The sequence below is a fragment of the Littorina saxatilis genome, linkage group LG17 (genome assembly GCF_037325665.1).
Source record: "Littorina saxatilis isolate snail1 linkage group LG17, US_GU_Lsax_2.0, whole genome shotgun sequence".
NCBI classification, from domain to species: domain Eukaryota; kingdom Metazoa; phylum Mollusca; class Gastropoda; order Littorinimorpha; family Littorinidae; genus Littorina; species Littorina saxatilis.
Window position 1 is genome coordinate 47,131,017 of NC_090261.1, and position 18,723 is coordinate 47,149,739.

Genomic DNA, 18,723 nt, shown 5'->3' on the forward strand with positions numbered 1-18,723 from the left:
TCCACATCAGCATCGAGAATTTGGCTGCACTTGAAGTGAAGTGACTTGATATTGAAGGATTTTAACTCGCCAAGCGAAAGGCCCCAGTCCAGTTCAAAGCCGTTCTCACCAGAAAGAGATTCCGATCCCAAACACTGAACCTCGTAACCCTTAAGAAGGTCGGAATGAATGTCTTCGTGATGTAGTGAAGTGTTGTTGATGTTGGGTATCTACTTATTAATTTCGTTTGTTCAAGATGGTCACACTTTTGAAAAACAATTGCATAACACTAACAGGTGCCGGCTTTGGCACTCGCCGCACTGATTTCGCGATGCGTAGCCATTTTTTTTTTCACTTCTGTGATGACAAGGGAGGCTAATCTTAATGCTTGGTTACTTCCAGTATGGCGCGCGACGCTCACTTTCGTTCCTAATGAAACGCCAAATGTCTCTTTTTAGCATTTTTACCTCTTTTTTTTTTTCTTTTTTTTTTTGAAATCAAAAAAAAGTTTTTGGGTCGGCGCCAAATTGATAGGGTCGGTCGGGTTACCCTAAACAGACAATTTTTTTTTTTTGGCCTTAGAAACGAGTGCTCATTCTTTGCTTCTTCTACGACATTGAATTAAGCCTTTTTAAACACTTCCTTTTGCAGAGTGAAGGCAGTCCTCTTGCGCGGCAGCATTATTTGTAACGCAGAATCTTATGGTCTAACTCTGGACTCGATCCCAGGGCCTTTTCCTCAGGTATTACCCCTTTAAGCTAACCCCTTTAAGCTTGAAGGGCCTAACAACATACACAGATTCAAATCTACATAACGACCACACAAAGCAAAACATCAGCTACCTGATTTTCAACCTCAATGCCCTTTCCGCTTGTTATGCTCATAGCAAAGGTCCCACTGGGAAAAGAACAAGCCTCAAGCGTAAGCTTTGGTGAGCTTTTGGGAAAAACTCGAATTAAGCCAGCATGTTCAACAGCTAAGGCGTGTGTTGTCTTAGAAAAGGTTGGAGAATAACCCCTTCCTGTGTTGGGTTGTTGTCCGCAAGTTTGCTTTTTGCTGCAGAATTTCTCTTTATAGACCACAGGGTCTGGCTCCCTACGAAGCCTAGAAAATGAGTTCCGTTGTCTCAAAAAGGGTACAATGATTTGACATCAAATTGTCTCATGACATGGTATGTGTAGTCAGAAACAAAAATGTTCTCACATTTAGTATTGCACATTCTCTGGATAATTGCAACATAAGGGGGGGGATAATCGCCCAGTGTCAGTCACAAAGAGACAGTTGCCGAAATCAATTATTATTCATTTTAAAATATTTCGTTTTACAAAAACCTTGGTTTTTTAGGGGGCATATGTTTAGAGTCACACCTCAAGAAGTTTTTTCACACACACACACACACACAAATTAAAGTTAAAAAAAATATTTAAAAAATAATAATTAAAAAAAAAATTCAAATCAACTTTAAAGTGGCAGTACTACCTGGAATTTTGAAAAAAATCTATTTTCCATTCCATAATGTGTTATTTTAATTCAGAAATGCCTCAATATTGTCAAAAATTTTGAATTTGTTGTCGTAATTAGTGCCAATATCGTATTTCTACACAGTTGATGTGTCAATTTTGACATTCTCAATTTGACGCGTAAAAAAAGTTTGCGTTTTCCTGTTATGTTTTTTGAAGTATTATAGATACAGTGTTGACATGTTGCACAGTTATGTTTCAAAACAGTCTGGCGTTCATTGTGTTTGAATTTCAGTCTAAAAAAACAACCACACTGTGGAGCTGTGTGCTATACATCAATAAACCAATTTCTGCACACTATGTTTATTGTTCCTTAACATTGAATGTATAATTTAATTTGTGACCAAAGTTTTACTGAAATTGGATGATATATATATACCACGATTCCATAATGTGTTATTTTAATTCAGAAATGCCTCAATATTGTCAAAAATTTTGAATTTGTTGTCGTAATTAGTGCCAATATCGTATTTCTACACAGGTGATGTGTCAATTTTGACATTCTCAATTTGACGCGTAAAAAAAGTTTGCGTTTTCCTGTTATGTTTTTTGAAGTATTATAGATACAGTGTTGACATGTTGCACAGTTATGTTTCAAAACAGTCTGGCGTTCATTGTGTTTGAATTTCAGTCTAAAAAAACAACCACACTGTGGAGCTGTGTGCTATACATCAATAAACCAATTTCTGTACTCTATGTTTATTGTTCCTTAACATTGAATGTATAATTTAATTTGTGACCAAAGTTTTACTGAAATTGGATGATATATATATATATATATATATATATATATATATATATATATATATATATATATATATGTATAGGTTACAACACGAGTGGTTTTTTATATGGCTTGTATTTCAGTCAAGACCCAGCGGATGAATATCATCGGGAGACACGAGCCTCTGGCGAGTGGCTCTCGATTGATATTCCCGCTGGGTCTTGACTGAAATACAAGCCATATAAAAAACCACGAGTGTTGTAATCTGTATATCCCATTCTACCATCAAACACAAAGTGTAGACTACTAGCGGCACTGTTGCGATCTGTGCAGGGTAAAACTGTTGCCAGCGAGACTTAGCCCTTTTGCAACCTTAAACTAAGTGACCGTCGCTGAAAAAATAAAACGAATGAGTGCATCGATAAGTACGCGGTAACACTACTTTCAGACCATTTAAAAGCTTTAAGTAAAGGTTCATAAGTTGCAAGAAAGTAATGAAGTCGAATAGAAATTAATTTAGTTGAAGCGCACAATTCTTTTGTTTTGCGTTTCAGGTCGGCAGAACGGGCGAAACGGGTTTGGGACCCATTTGGCTTACTCGATTCAGAATTGATTCCACGTTGTTTTTCTCGAACGTGTGTAATTAGGCTTATTGACAGAGAAGCAAATTTTAGGGAACAAATATGTAGGTTTAGATTTAACCATTTGCTCCCTATTTGAAATGTATCTACGTGATAAACTGTTTTGCGAGTGTGTTTGCATGGATGAACTTAAACTGGTATGGGTATGAGGAAAACGCGACCGACACGTCTGTCACCGCCGATTGATTGCATTTTGAAGGAATATGACTGGATTACGGAAAAATATGTGGACTTACTGCAGAGCCAGGCAAAAGAGTAGACTTGCTCGCAAAACACGTGAAACAGCCGATGTTTGATAGCTGAAGGCGCACACCAAAACACACCACCGACAGATTCTCAAAAGTCGTCTGCTAACGATGCAAGGGGAGGGTACTCGTGTTTTTGTTTTGGTTCGCTAGCATCTGGTTATCTTGTAAGTTGAATGTTCGTTTTTTTCGACCTGCATTGCTTTCATAATGAAAGAAACTTTTGCTTATTGCATCTCATACATCAGATCAGTTCTGAGATTCATTTTTGCGTGCAACTGATATGGTTTTCTGAGCCGTGCAATACGATTTTAGAACTTCATACAAGTGTGTCACATTGTTCGGCGCGAGGTCAAAGGTCGGGAGGAAAGTAGTTCTTTGCCCAAATCGGAATCTGCACTATCATATATTTTTTGGAGTCCATGATGTATTTATCGAGCTATAAAAATACAACATATATACCCATACTGAAGTAACAGAGACAAAGAAGGGAGGTCATGGGATATATATATATATATATATATATATATATATATATATATATATATACCACCAACATAATGCACACCCCCCCCCCCCCCCCCCCCCCCCAGGGAGAACGGTAAACTGCCCTTCACAACTTAGTTAATCACAGGAATTCTTTAGGCGAAAAGAACTCCATTCCTTCAAACAGCGCAATATTCGTTAACTTTTCCTTTCTATACAAAACTTCAGTGCTCTTACGTATTACATTTTGAGGAAGCTCACTGAAATATGCCACCAAAAAAAACCCTAGAGCCTGCCAAAGATCAACTAAAGCTGAACATGTTTCAAACCAGATTAGTAAACAATCTAAGCACAAATATTCTTTGTATATGACTGTGTGCGTGTGTGTGTGTGAGTGTGTGAAAATATTAAGCTTTTCCTTGAGCGTATGATTTTGGAGCCATTCCATGGAATGTGTTTTGCACAAAATTATGATGTCCCTTGACGTTTCTAAAAGCGTTCAAATGTCCTATTGATGTTGAAGAGCTAGGGGACATTTGTCCTGTATACATGTATGAATTTGTTACAGGAACATCCCTGATATCATGCTGCAAACTGTACAAAACAGACACTTAAAACTTTTTAAACTATATGATTGACTTTCAAGGGAATATTAATAGAACCAACCATCAAATACTGGCAAATGAAGATAATTAGATTATCCGCAATTAGTTTAAGCAAAGGCGCGGCGGAACAGTTGACACAAGGTGAAAGCGTGATATGTACCGCAAAGTTTCTCAGCACTCATTGGAATATGGGGAAGATGCACACACCTACAAAGTTTCTGTTCTATGCACGCTCAGCTCACATAGGATCTTGAAATGAAAAAATGTACACATGATCAGCAAAGTTTTTGTACACTGCATGTTCAAAGTCAGGAATGAATCAGGGTCTCCCTGAAGACTGGGTCTTGCCACCTGATGACCTGTGCTTTCGCAAAAATGGCCTGGTCAAAAATGAGGACAATACAACATCAGGGCCGGACTACCGGGGGGGTTATGGGAGTTGCGCAACCCCCCCCCCCCCCCCCTAGCCTGAACATGTACCTTACTTATTTAAAACATTTTTTATTATTGCTTATTTTATGCCGTTTCATGCAAGGAGCGACCATTTTCTTATCTCAGAATATGACCTACCCATCTGCCCCTTGACCCCGCCCAGGGACGGACGAGGGGGGGGGTGGGTTTCTAGGGTTTCCGGACCCACCTTATAAATATAAAAATATAAAAATATTGAATGAGGTATGCATTTCTTTATTTTACATTGAGGTTCAATTTTGATTTTAAAAAATTTCGCGCCCTCACACCCATATCTTCACAATATACTTTTGAACCCCCCCCCCCCCCCCATACAATGAACTGATCCGCCCCTGCCGCCAGGGGGGATATTCCCCTGGACCACCTCTAGCAACCCCCCCCCCCCCCCCCCCTCCTCTTAGCCTAGTCCGGCCCTGAACATTACTTGCCACGTTTCTCAGTCTCCCCCGCCATTTTGACACGCCACGGCTGAACTGCAGGATTTTCGCTCTTTCAACGCTGCATTCTTTTGTTGTTTTCTAACCCAGGCATAGGCCATACAGGGGGGGGGGGGGGGGGATTTCAAGGAATCTTGCCATACATTATGGGGGTGGGGGGGGAGGGTGCGGTACTAAGCCAAAGTTTGGGATTCTGCGTGCAGAAAGAAACGCTGCATTCTTTCGTTGTTTACTAACCCAGGCATAGGCCATACATGAGGGGGGATTTCAAGGAATCTTGCCATACATGGGGGGGGGGGGGGTCTGACTAAAGACTACGCGACCGCACCCCAGACGAATCTAGCCGTGTGTTTTATTTCTCTGACTTAAAACTCGGTACAAAGTATGATAATGTTGTGAAGATACTGGATATATAAAAAAAAATATTACACGTACATGCTTTAGTTTGAGACCCCGCAAGGTAGTGCAAGGTCGCGTGCGGTCGCGCAGTCTTTAGTCGGACCCAAAGCGAACGTTGCCACTTGCTCCTCCCCCAGCTTTGAATCGGGGCAGCTGTCAAATCTGCTGTTGCATCGACTGCTGGATCCTACAACTGGCTCTACAGGTAAATCCCATTTATCAGTCTGTTTAACTTTCTTAAAGTGTTCCTAACTTTGCTGTATTCTGCCACAGAGGTTATACTATAGAGATAGAGAATTTGCAACATTATTTGCCACGTTTCTCAGTCTCCCCCGCCATTTTGACACGCCACGGCTGAACTGCTGACCCGGATTTTCGCTCTTTCAACGCTGCATTCTTTGGTTGTTTTCTAACCCAGGCATAGGCCATACATAGGGGGGGGGGGGGGGGGGGGGATTTCAAGGAATCTTGCCATACATTATGGGAGGGGGGGGGGGGGGGTGCGGTACTAAGCCAAAGTTTGGGATTCTGCGTGCAGAAAGAAACGCTGCATTCTTTCGTTGTTTACTAACCCAGGCATAGGCCACACATGAGGGGGGATTTCAAGGAATCTTGCCATACATGGGGGGGGGGGGGGGGGGCGGTACTGGGAGCCAAAGTTTTGGATTCTGCGGGCGTTACCCATGCAGATGCAGAAAGAATCTTGCTTAGGCCATACAATACATATGGGGGGGGGGGGGGGGGTTGTATTACCTGAAATCAGGGGATATAGCTCAGTTGGTAGCGCGCTGGATTTGTATTCAGTTGGCCGCTGTCAGCGTGAGTTCGATCCCAGGTTCGGCGGAAATTTATTTCACAGAGTCAACTTTGTGTGCAGACTCTCTTCGGTGTCCGAACCTCCCCCCGTGTACACTACATTGGGTGGGCACGTTAAAGATCCCACGATTGACAAAAGGGTCTTTCCTGGCAAAATTGCTTAGGCACAGTTAATAATTGTCTACCTATACCCGTGTGACTTGGAATAATAGGCCGTGAAAGGTAAATATGCGCCGAAATGGCTGCAATCTACTGGCCGTATAAAATTTCATCTTACACGGCATCACTGCAGAGCGCGTAGAACTGTACCCACGGAATATGCGCGATATAAGACTCATTGATTGATTGATTGATTGATTGATTGACATTTGACAAGAGGTTGACGGAAGTCTGGCAACCAGATGTGTGTGTGTGTGTGTGTGTATGTGTGTGTTTGTACATGACTTTAAATGCATGGATGCGTGCACTCGATTGTGTGTGTGTGTGTTTGGACCATGTATATTTTCTGTTATCATTTAGTTACACTATGCGTTTGAATCATTATATATTTTAGATTTCCATTTCGTATCTTTACGATGGCTTTTACCTTTAATGCTTCCAACTTTCAAAACGCTGCAAGGCTGGGAAGAGATGCGGTGCTCAACAAACTGAAATTTGTTATTTTGATTAAGTTCACACACACTTTTGTCTTGGAACATCGTTTGCATGTACAGCATTTGTTGTTGTTGTTGTTGTTGTTGTTGTTGCAGGTGACAACAACCAGATCAATCAATCAATCAATCAATCAATATGAGGCTTATATCGCGCGTATTCCGTGGGTACAGTTCTAAGTGCAGGGATTTATTTTTTTATTTTTTTATTTTATGCAATTTATATCGTGCACATATTCAAGGCGCAGGGATTTATTTATGCCGTGTGAGATGGAATTTTTTTTTACACAATACATCACGCATTCACATCGGCCAGCAGATCGCAGCCATTTCGGCGCATATCCTACTTTTCACGACCTATTATTCCAAGTCACACAGGTATTTTGGTGGACATTTTTATCTATGCCTATAGAATTTTGCCAGGAAAGACCCTTTTGTCAATCGTGGGATCTTTAACGTGCACACCCCAATGTAGTGTACACGAAGGGACCTCGGTTTTTCGTCTCATCCGAAAGACTAGCACTTGAACCCACCACCTAGGTTAGGAAAGGGGGGAGAAAATTGCTAACGCCCTGACCCAGGGTCGAACTCGCAACCTCTCGCTTCCGAGCGCAAGTGCGTTACCACTCGGCCACCCAGATCACTGGAAGACAGACAGGGAGAAAGAGAGATATTTAGAGTTTGTCCTCTGGATATCTGGATATCTTGTCTTGTCTTTCCATTACTGCCCACAATCAACAGTAGTGATTATTTCGGCACTTGATGGGATATACAACTAGCTCTATACACTCGACAGGTAAATCCCATTTATCAGTCTGTAAAACTTGCTTAAAGTGTTCCAAAACCTTACTGGATTCTGCCACAGGGTTTATACTAATAGTATTATTTCACCATTCACCACGTTTCTCTCCCCCGCCAATTTGATTTTTGCCTTGCCACGCCACGGCTCAACTGCAGGATTTTTGCTTATGCATCGCTGCATTCTTTCGTTGTTTTTCTTTTCTAATTTTGTAACCCAGGCATAGGCCATACATGAGGGGGGGATTTCAAGGAATCTTGCTGAAATCTATTGCATGTGTCTGCCTTCTCTCGGGTATTTTTCTAACCTAGAGGCCATACATTGGGGGGGTGGGGGGGGGGGGGGGTTAAACGAATCTTGCTTAGGCCATACATGGGGGGAGGGGGGGGGGGGGGTCTACTACCTGTAAAAAGCATAGGGAAAATTGTGTTATGTAGACGTATTTTATGATTTTGCAAAAAAATTCTCCCAGTCCAAACATGGAGGGGGAGGGGGTGAACGCGTGTGTGTAGAGCGATTCAGACCAAACTACTGGACCGATCTTTATGAAATTTGACATGAGAGTTCCTGGGATTGATATCCCCGAACGTTGTTTCTTTTTTTGGATAAATGTCTTTGATGACGTCATATCCGGCTTTTCGTGAAAGTTGAGGCGGCACTGTCACGCTCTCATTTTTCAGCCAAATTGGTTGACATTTTGATCAAGTAATCTTCGACGAAGCCCGGACTTCGGTATTGCATTTCAGCTTGGTGGCTCAAAAATTAATTGATTACTTTGGTCATTAAAAATCAGAAAATTGTAAAAAATAAATTAAAAAAATTATAAAACGATCCAAATTTACGTTCATCTTATTCTCCATCATTTTCTGATTCCAAAAACATATAAATATGTTATATTTGGATTAAAAATAAGCTCTGAAAATTAAAAATATAAAAATTATGATCAAAATTAAATTTTCGAAATCAATTTAAAAACACTTTCATCTTATTCCTTGTCGGTTCCTGATTCCAAAAACATATAGATATGATATGTTTGGATTAAAAACACGCTCAGAAAGTTAAAACCACGGACCTCTATAGAGGTCCGTGTTAAAACGAAGAGAGGTACAGAAAAGCGTGCTATCCTTCTCAGCGCAACTACTACCCCGCTCTTCTTGTCAATTTCACTGTCTTTGCCGTGAGCGGTGGACTGACGATGCTACGAGTATACGGTCTTGCTGCGTTGCATTGCGTTCAGTTTCATTCTGTGAGTTCGACAGCTACTTGACTAAATGTTGTATTTTCGCCTTACGCGACTTGTTCTACTTCTCTAACCCATGGCATAGGCCATACATGTGGGGGTTCTATTACCTGAAAACAGCATCCACACACACGCGCACACCGTTCCATTGCACGTACATTTATTGTGTGTGTGTGTGTTTGTCTCTGTGTGTGTGTACATGAGTGTATATATATATATATGCATGGATGCGTGCACTCGATTGTGTGTGTGTGTGTGTGTGTGTGTGTGTGTGTGTGTGTGTGTGTGTGTGTGTGTGTGTGTGTTTGAACTACGTATATATTTTCTGTTGTCATTTACTTATGTTATACTATGCGTTTGAATCATTATATATTTTAGACGTCATACGTTTTGTTCGTATCTTCACAATGGCTTTTACCTTTAATGCTTCCAACTTTCAAAGCGCTGCAAGGCTGGGAAGAGATGCGCACTTTCATCACTGTGTGTGTGTGATCATTGGGGGGGGGGGGGGGGGGGGCTGGATTTTTACACCAATGAGCAAACGTATAAAGAGAAAATTTTGTTCATGTAGACGTAATCATGCAAACGTCATTCCTTCCAAAACAAATCATTTTTCAGTGTTGCATAAGGTATAATTTTTTTTCATTTTCTTCAGATATGGCGTCCCAACAACCAACTCACTGCGACCTCACTTCAAGACGGTGACCACAACTTGGCCTGTGAAGCAGTACCCCGACTTCGACAAAATCAAAAGCAATCTTTCCAGGCCATCATCAACCAATTGTCAGATGCAGAAACCAATGCAAAGCGAGCAAAGACTTCACACAACTAACCAATCTTAGGCGTGAAAATCAACGCCTCCAGTCGGCCACCTCATCTTCATCTGCACTACGTTCATCTACACCCACCGCTGCACCAAACAACCCTGCGGCAATAGCCAGCTCATCTTCATCTGCACTACGTTCATCTACACCCACCGCTGCACCAAACAACCCTTCGGCAATAGCCAGCTCATCTTCATCTGCACTGTGACGTTCATCTACACCCACTGCTGCACCAAACAACCCTGCAGCAATAGCCAGCTCATCTTCAATTCAACACAATCCACATACATGTTTGATGCAACACAAAACGCAACACAAAACGCAACCCAGTCCACTTCAGATGACGCAGTCACATCGGGAGAAGCTCTCCAAGCATTGTCTCAGGAATAAACATTCACATTCAACCCATTTTTTCACAACCTTTTCAGGGTCAGTAGTTGCAATTGCGGGTAAAATCTGATCCCTGTTTTGAATTTTGTGGAATCATTTTGCGACATATCGATAAAGTCACGAGACAAAGAACATCAACAAAGACCATTATGGGCAATCATGTAAATTTTTGCGGGGGTGTAACGGAGATCGACTTTGTCTTTATAAGAATAGGATTCACATCATCTTAAACTCTACATACGGTGCACATTTATGTCCCTCACTTATGTCAATGTAGCCGCTAATTTGTTTAAGTCCAGTCAATCCCGCAGTGGGGCACTGCGGTTATGAAATTAAAGGCCCCTCCTGTTTTTGGAACCGCAGGAGCTTTCTAGTTTGCTGTTAGGTAGATTTTTGGTTCCTCTTTCCTGTCATGCTCTCTTTTTCTTCATGAATTCTTTTCTTTTTTCTGCCTTCTTGCTCATTCACCTGTATTTTTTCCAAAAATCTCTTCTCTTGCCGCTTGTCTCGCGATTCATGTATAGTTTAATCTGTTAGTGTTCTGATGTAAGTCCAGCAGTAGATAGGTTAAGCCTATTTTAACATACTGGAAACTGGTAATCTTCCAGTAGGTATTAATTTAGTTTTACTAAAGCCTGCTGGGACACAAGTAATGGGTTAGTGCATTTGTAAACAGGAATCGCTTGACAAGTGGCCCCCTTCATCCCCCCCTTCCTCGTCCTGATATGGCTCTGCGTAGTCGGCTGGACGTTAAGCAACAAATAAACAAACAAACAAAAAAAAGTCCAGTCAATAGTACAAACGTTTCATTGTGGGTGACTCGAGCTGTCCGGGTACTGCGACGAGATTTCTTTCCCAATTATATGATTGGTGTTATTATATTCTTTTACACATTTTAACTAGCATTCATCATCTTGGTTGAAGCGTGACAAAATGATTTTGTCACATTGATTGAATTCTCAGACTGTCCACATTGACTGAAATCTCAGAAAAGGGCACAATTTAACGCTGTTTTATTCTTTCCCAATTATATGATTTGTTATTGTTCACAGAACCCACTTAGTACGGTTGCTAGAAGCGCTGACCAACAAGTGTTCAGATATTTTTCTAATTGTCGTTTCTAGATAGTAAAATATGTGCTGAAAACGGTCAGCTATCGCACCATCAAGAAATCGGTTCCCCAGTACCCCTTTAAGGCTCTGGAACCACCCCGGGTGGCAATATCGGATCGCAACAGAGAGTGTTCCCCATAGCCGGAAAGAGCCTCAACCGTGAAAGATAGAAAGAAAGATATTGAACAAAAAAGACGCACAACACCAATGTGAACCATTTGTGTTATCATATTTATATTAAAATATTGATGACCATGGAATAAATGGGTTATTTTTAGATTTCTGACAAAAAATCGCGAAAAACATGACAAATTGTCTTTTTTATAGCCTAAACTATGAAAGATTTAAAGACAAGTATTGAACACAAAAGATAGCAATGAATAATGGCAACAACATTTGCTCTCATTGTGGTACAAAATTGTTGATTGTTTTTTAATACTTGTTCGTTTTTGTGGATTTCACAAAGCATACCAATTAAACGGCAGTCCAGGTAACTCGTCCGAATTTTTGCGGCTAAGAGCCTCAACATTTGAAGATAGAAAGACTATCATTGAACAAAAACTATGGTAAACACTAATGTTAATAACTTTTGATCTCACACTGATATTGAAATATTGATGACCATGCAATTAATGGGCTATTTTCAGATTTGTGGGTACAAAATCGCCCAAAACATGACAAATTGTCTTTTTTCTAGCCTAAACTATGAAAGATTTAAAGACAAGTATTGATTATAAAAGATTGCACGAGATAATAGCAACAACATTTGCACTCATTGTTGTACAAAATTGTTGATTGTTCTTGAATATTTTCCGTTTTTGTGGATTTCACAAAGCGTACCGATTAATCGGCAACCCGTGTCAATCATCCGAATTATTTCATGCTGCGCCAAAACGATTGAAAATGGATGGAATATTAGTGTTTGAAGACAAAAGGCGCACATTGTCATGTTAAGCATATCTTGTTACACCGTATACACATCAAAATCGTGATAGCTCTTGGTTTGAATGTTACAATGTTTGATTTTGTGCAAGTTACACACATTGATACTGACAACATGTAATGATATTCCAGGACAATATATCCAGCGCGCTCTTTGGGTCCCCAAAACACTGTACATGGTGAGTCCCATTGTGGTGCCAAAGTAGAAAATAATTATATTCACTTTAGCGATAGTCCGCAGTAGACGACATCAAATGACACAGACTGTAATGATAACTCAAAACTCGTCATCGCTTTCAGCAAACGCGTCAAAGTCAACCTCCTCATCTTCTTCCTCGTCTTCCTCGTCATCCTCTTCTTCACAACCACCATCTGCCAGAAGATCGATCAGCGACACAGGTAGGATAGGCTTGAGGCACCACACAGGTTCCAGGACACCGTCTGCATTTTTCGTCCATCCCTGCCTCTCCAGAATGCCTTCATGAGCACGCTTGTACAGGGTAACGCGGTGGTTTACTCGCTGAATGTGCGGCGTCAGAGCAGATTGGCAGGGAGGCATGCGGGCTAGATCGACCTTACACTTGGACGTGAGTTTCTCGTTGTCTCCCACCATCTTGCGGAGTAGCTTTCCACGAACGACATCAACTGATTTCTTACGACTGTAATTGTACATCAGGCACGTAAACTCTTCCAACTGCTTCACCACCCGAAGTTTGACATCCCAGTCGTCAACAAGCTGCCTGAATGCCGTGTGAAACTTGGGATTTTTCTCCAGTTTCTTAAGGGCCCCACCTTCACCTTTCCTTTGAATGCACTGGTGCAGTCCTCTCCGCTGTACACATAGAACCCAAGAAGAGTGGCACAGTAGTCATGCCCCAGGGACTCTGCAAGCTCAGAGAGGTTGATCAGTTGCCGATGTTTTCCTGATCCCGTATCCAGGTATACAGTCAACTTGACGGCTTCAGCGTGGTAGAGAAGAATGACAAAGATGTCCGTGTCCGGGGTTCTGACCACAGCGTTCTTGTATCCCAGCGCTGCGGCATGATGGAGGTACAGCACCACCCATCATGACTTTGTCCAAGTCCAATGGTTCGCCTAGTTGCTGTGACTTGACGAGAAGTAGAAACGCGATGTCGCTTTGCACCTGGTACTGGAGGGCCTTTCCTTGTGGGGATGTGAGCGTGACCTTCTTGCTGCAAGCCTCCATTGTCTTAAGTTTCTGCCTCTTTATAGTGTCAAAGAAGTTTCCTGGCTCTCCACTTTGAAGGCGGGTGATGAAGTCAGTTTTGGCGACCATGCCTTTAGCTTCCGCCTGAAACAAGTCCTGTTCGACGTCCATGCGGACAGGGGCACCAGACGCCAAGGAGTAGAGCCTGTCTTTGTCTGAGATGGAAAACGGGTTCGTGAAGTTCTTGACAGCAGTGATGATTCTCTGAACAGCCTCCTCGCTTTTCTTGATTTCGGTCTTCTACAGTTCGCGATGTCTCCCCACCTTTGGACAGTCTGGATCGTCGAGGAGGTTCACCATCTCCAAGGTCTTTTCACAGACTGGGATGTCAAACTTCGGGTGGTGAAGCAGTTGGAAGAGTTTACGTGCCTGATGTACAATTACAGTCGTGAAAAATCAGTTGATGTCGTTCGTGGAAAGCTACTCCGCAAGATGGTGGGAGACAACGAGAAACTCACGTCCAAGTGTAAGGTCGATCTAGCCCGCATGCCTCCCTGCCAATCTGCTCTGATGCCGCACATTCAGCGAGTAAACCACCGCGTTGCCCAGTACAAGCGTGCTCATGAAGGCATTCTGGAGAGGCCCAAACCCTACGACCAGGGGCAGGGATGGACGAAAAATGCAGACGGTGTCCTGGAACCCGTGTGGTGCCTCAAGCCCATCCTACCTGTGTCGCTGATCGATCTTCTGGCAGATGGTGGTTGTGAAGAAGAGGATGACGAGGAAGAAGATGAGGAGGTTGACTTTGACGCGTTTGCTGAAAGCGATGACGAGTTTTGAGTTATCATTACAGTCTGTGTCATTTGATGTCGTCTACTGCGGACTATCGCTAAAGTGAATATAATTATTTTCTACTTTGGCACCACAATGGGACTCACCATGTACAGTGTTTTGGGGACCCAAAGAGCGCGCTGGATATATTGTCCTGGAATATCATTACATTTTGTCAGTATCAATGTGTGTAACTTGCACAAAATCAAACATTGTAACATTCAAACCAAGAGCTATCACGATTTTGATGTGTATACGGTGTAACAAGATATGCTTAACATGACAATGTGCGCCTTTTGTCTTCAAACACTAATATTCCATCCATTTTCAATCGTTTTGGCGCAGCATGAAATAATTCGGATGATTGACACGGGTTGCCGATTAATCGGTACGCTTTGTGAAATCCACAAAAACGAAAAATATTCAAGAACAATCAACAATTTTGTACAACAATGAGTGCACATGTTGTTCCTATTATCCCGTTCAATCTTTTATATTCAATACTTGTCTTTAAATCTTTCATAGTTTAGGCTAGAAAAAAGACAATTTGTCATGTTTTGGGCGATTTTGTACCCACAAATCTGAAAATAGCCCATTAATTGCATGGTCATCAATATTTCAATATCAGTGTGAGATCAAAAGTTATTAACATTAGTGTTTACCATAGTTTTTGTTCAATGATAGTCTTTCTATCTTCAAATGTTGAGGCTCTTAGCCGCAAAAATTCGGACGAGTTACCTGGACTGCCGTTTAATTGGTATGCTTTGTGAAATCCACAAAAACGGAAAAGTATTAAAAAACAATCAACAATTTTGTACCACAATGAGAGCAAATGTTGTTGCCATTATCCATTGCGATCTTTTGTGTTCAATACTTGTCTTTAAATCTTTCATAGTTTAGGCTATAAAAAAAACAATTTGTCATGTTTTTCGCGATTTTTTGTCAGAAATCTAAAAATAACCCATTTATTCCATGGTCATCAATATTTTAATATAAGTATGATAACACAAATGGTTCACATTGGTGTTGTGCGTCTTTTTTGTTCAATACTTTTCTTTCTATCTTTCACGGTTGAGGCTCTTTCCGGCTATGGGGAACACTCTTTGTTGCGACCCGATATTGCCACCCGGGGTGGTTCCAGAGCCTTAAAGGGGTACTAGGGAACCGATTTCTTGATGGTGCGATAGCTGACCGTTTTCAGCACATATTTTACTATCTAGAAACGACAATTAGAAAAATATCTGAACACTTGTTGGTCAGCGCTTCTAGCCACTAAACTAACTGTATATTTACCACTGGGTTACTTTTTCATTCCTATTTGCTGATGTGTAAAACTTTTGTTTGTACTGTGCACACTATTTGCTCATTTAATGCTGTGTGTATGTGTTAGTTTCACTCCCATGTGTCATATTTTCTGAGATTTCGGTCAATGTAGCCACTTTTTTTGTTTTGCCGCATTTAGCCTTTCCTTCGTAACTGTCTGCCTTCACCAAGCTGTAGATTCTTGCATTACTAATGGCGAGCAGCTACGCAAGAAAACAAAGAAAGTGTATTCAAGCGCCGAGCCTGGTAAAAAGAAAATATCGCTACATTGACCGAAATTTCAGAAAGCGTCACATGTTTGCTGCTGTGTAAATGGTTTGCAGTTCATTGCACATTGAACGCTGCTTTTCTTAGGTTTGATGTTTTATCCCCGAGTACGCTAGTACTAGGGTCCAGCAGACTTGTGTGTGTGTGTCTCGACTTAACAGCTTATTGCTGGGAAACTACTGGGCGCAGTTCGTTCAAAAGTTGATACACTAACTTGATAATAGGTCCGATTGATCGTATTAAAACTTCATAATGTTACCTGGGACCTAAATGCGAAATAAACCACAAAAACGACTCTTGGCGGTGGGCGGAATTGGCGGTGGGATAGAACAGCTGTTCGGCTGATAGAACGGTGCAAGGTCTTGGCCAACCAAGACTATGGCATACTCGTAGCAAAGCCGCCGAATGGTACCGTAAACCAAGAATAGTGACGTAATTACGGCACGGTCGAAAGTCTTTGACGTCAATGCCTCCCTGTGGTCTTTTTCTCTCGCGCGGTGTGTGTTCAGTTTGTGCACATGTGTTAGTATTAGTAATACTGTTTGTGTGTGTGTGTGTGTGTGTGTGTGTGTGTGTGTGTGTGTGTGTGTGTGTGTGTGTGTGTGTGTGTGTGTGTAAGAAAGAAAGAGAGGCCGGCCCCCGTAGCGCAGTGGTTAGCGCATCGGGCTGCGGGCCCGGGAGGTCGTGGGTTCGAATCCCATCAGAGTCATGTGGGTTTTTCGGGCTACGGTCGGCTCCTACCCAGAGTGGAAGTGCTATGGTTCCTATGGGAAGGCTGGGATCACACAGCCGAGTGTCATTCACTTCACGAATGCGACTTTAAGGGTGCTCAGGTTCTGTATACCTGACCAACACCACAGGTGCGGCAGTTCTCGGGCCTGGTTGACGCCAGGATATATTATGACAGTAAGCGTAGAGTGCTGCCCTGTCACGTAGTCTCAAACCAAAATTGGAAATCCAAAGCATCATTATCATCATCCTCATCTCATTAATCATCCAAAATATAAATTGTCCTTGCTCTTATGGCCCTTCATTCCCGGGGCTCTCATGGTGACCTTGGTCTCAGTGTTCCTGTTCCCCTTCCCTGAATAGTAGTTCTGCTGTCAGTCTTCAACGTGTGACTGACGTTCTGGGGGGTCGACGGAGGGACATGGTGGCGGTCTGCTCTCTGGAGGGGACGCTCACTCAGTCTGGTCCGCGACTTAAAGTCAATGTCGTTTGTAGGGGGCATAGTAGGTAGGCCTAGGGGGCTGCGTCCGTTAGCTCGGGACAGACCCACTACTGAACACCGTCGAAGTGACTCAGCAGAAGTGCAGTGTAATCTTCCGAGGGTAGCCTACCGCAGCGACCCGACATCCCCCCCTGGAGCGTCTGTAAAATCGACGAGTCTGGCAGCGGAACGAAATTCAGAGGTGGTTGGAGCAGCGAGTGCAGGGACGGGGCGGTGTTAGAGCACAACGGGACAAGGGAACAAGTGTAAAGACGGGGGAAAAAAAAAAGAGAGAGAGAGAGGGAGGGAGAGAGAGAGAGAGAGTGTTTGTGTGTGTGTGTGTGTGTGTGTGTGTGTGTGTGAATGTCTGAAGAGTACTCGGGTCCAGCGCGAGCGTTTTTTGAGTCACTTGAGAAAAAGTGACTCTATGTAATCGGTCAGTGTTAGTCTGTCCGGCCGGCCGTCCGTAGACACCACCTTAACGTTGGACTTTTCTCGGAAACTATCAAAGCGATCGGGCTCATATTTTGTTTAGTCGTGACCTCCAATGACCTCTACACTTTAACGATGGTTTCGTTGACCTTTGACCTTTTTCAAGGTCACAGGTCAGCGTCAAAGGAAAAATTAGACATTTTATATCTTTGACAAAGTTCATCGGATGTGATTGAAACTTTGTAGGATTATTCTTTACATCAAAGTATTTACATCTGTAGCCTTTTACGAACGTTATCAGAAAAACAAGGGAGATAACTAGCCTTTTCTGTTCGGCAACACACAACTTAACGTTGGGCTTTTCTCGGAAACTATAAAAGTGACCGGGCTCAAATTTTATGTGAACGTGACTCATTGTGTTGTGAATAGCAATTTCTTCCTGTCCATCTGATGCCTCATATAATATTCAGAACTGCGAAAGTGACTCGATCGAGCGTTTGCTCTTCTTGTTATCACATTATTTTTGTTCTGTGTGTGCTAGCGCTTTTTTGGGGTAACTTTGTTGCAATTACTTCTAAATTTAATATGTTACTGTTGTCGCTGCACAAGTCATGGCCAATCCACCACTGTGCCCTTTTTTACATTTAGTCAAGTTTTGACTAAATGTTTTAACATAGAGGGGGAATCGAAACGAGGGTCGTACGTGGTGTGTGTGTGTGTACGTGTGTGCGTGTAGAGCGATTCAGACCAAACTACTGGACCGATCTTTATGAAATTTTACATGAGAGTTCCTGGGAATGATATCCCCGGATGTTTTTTTCTTTTTTTCGATAAATACCTTTGATGACGTCATATCCGGCTTTTTGTAAAAGTTGAGGCGGCACTGTCACACCCTCATTTTTCAATCAAATTGATTGAAATTTAGGCCAAGCAATCTTCGACGAAGGCCGGACTTTGGTATTGCATTTCAGCTTGGTGGCTCAAAAATTAATTGATGACTTTGGTCATTAAAAATCTGAAAATTGTAAAAAAAAATAATTTTTGTATAAAACGATCCAAATTTACGTTCATCTTATTCTTCATCATTTTCTGATTCTAAAAACATATAAATATGTTATATTTGGATTAAAAACAAGCTCTGAAAATTAAGAATATAAAAATTATGATCAAAATCAAATTTTCGAAATCAATTTAAAAACACTTTCCTTGTCG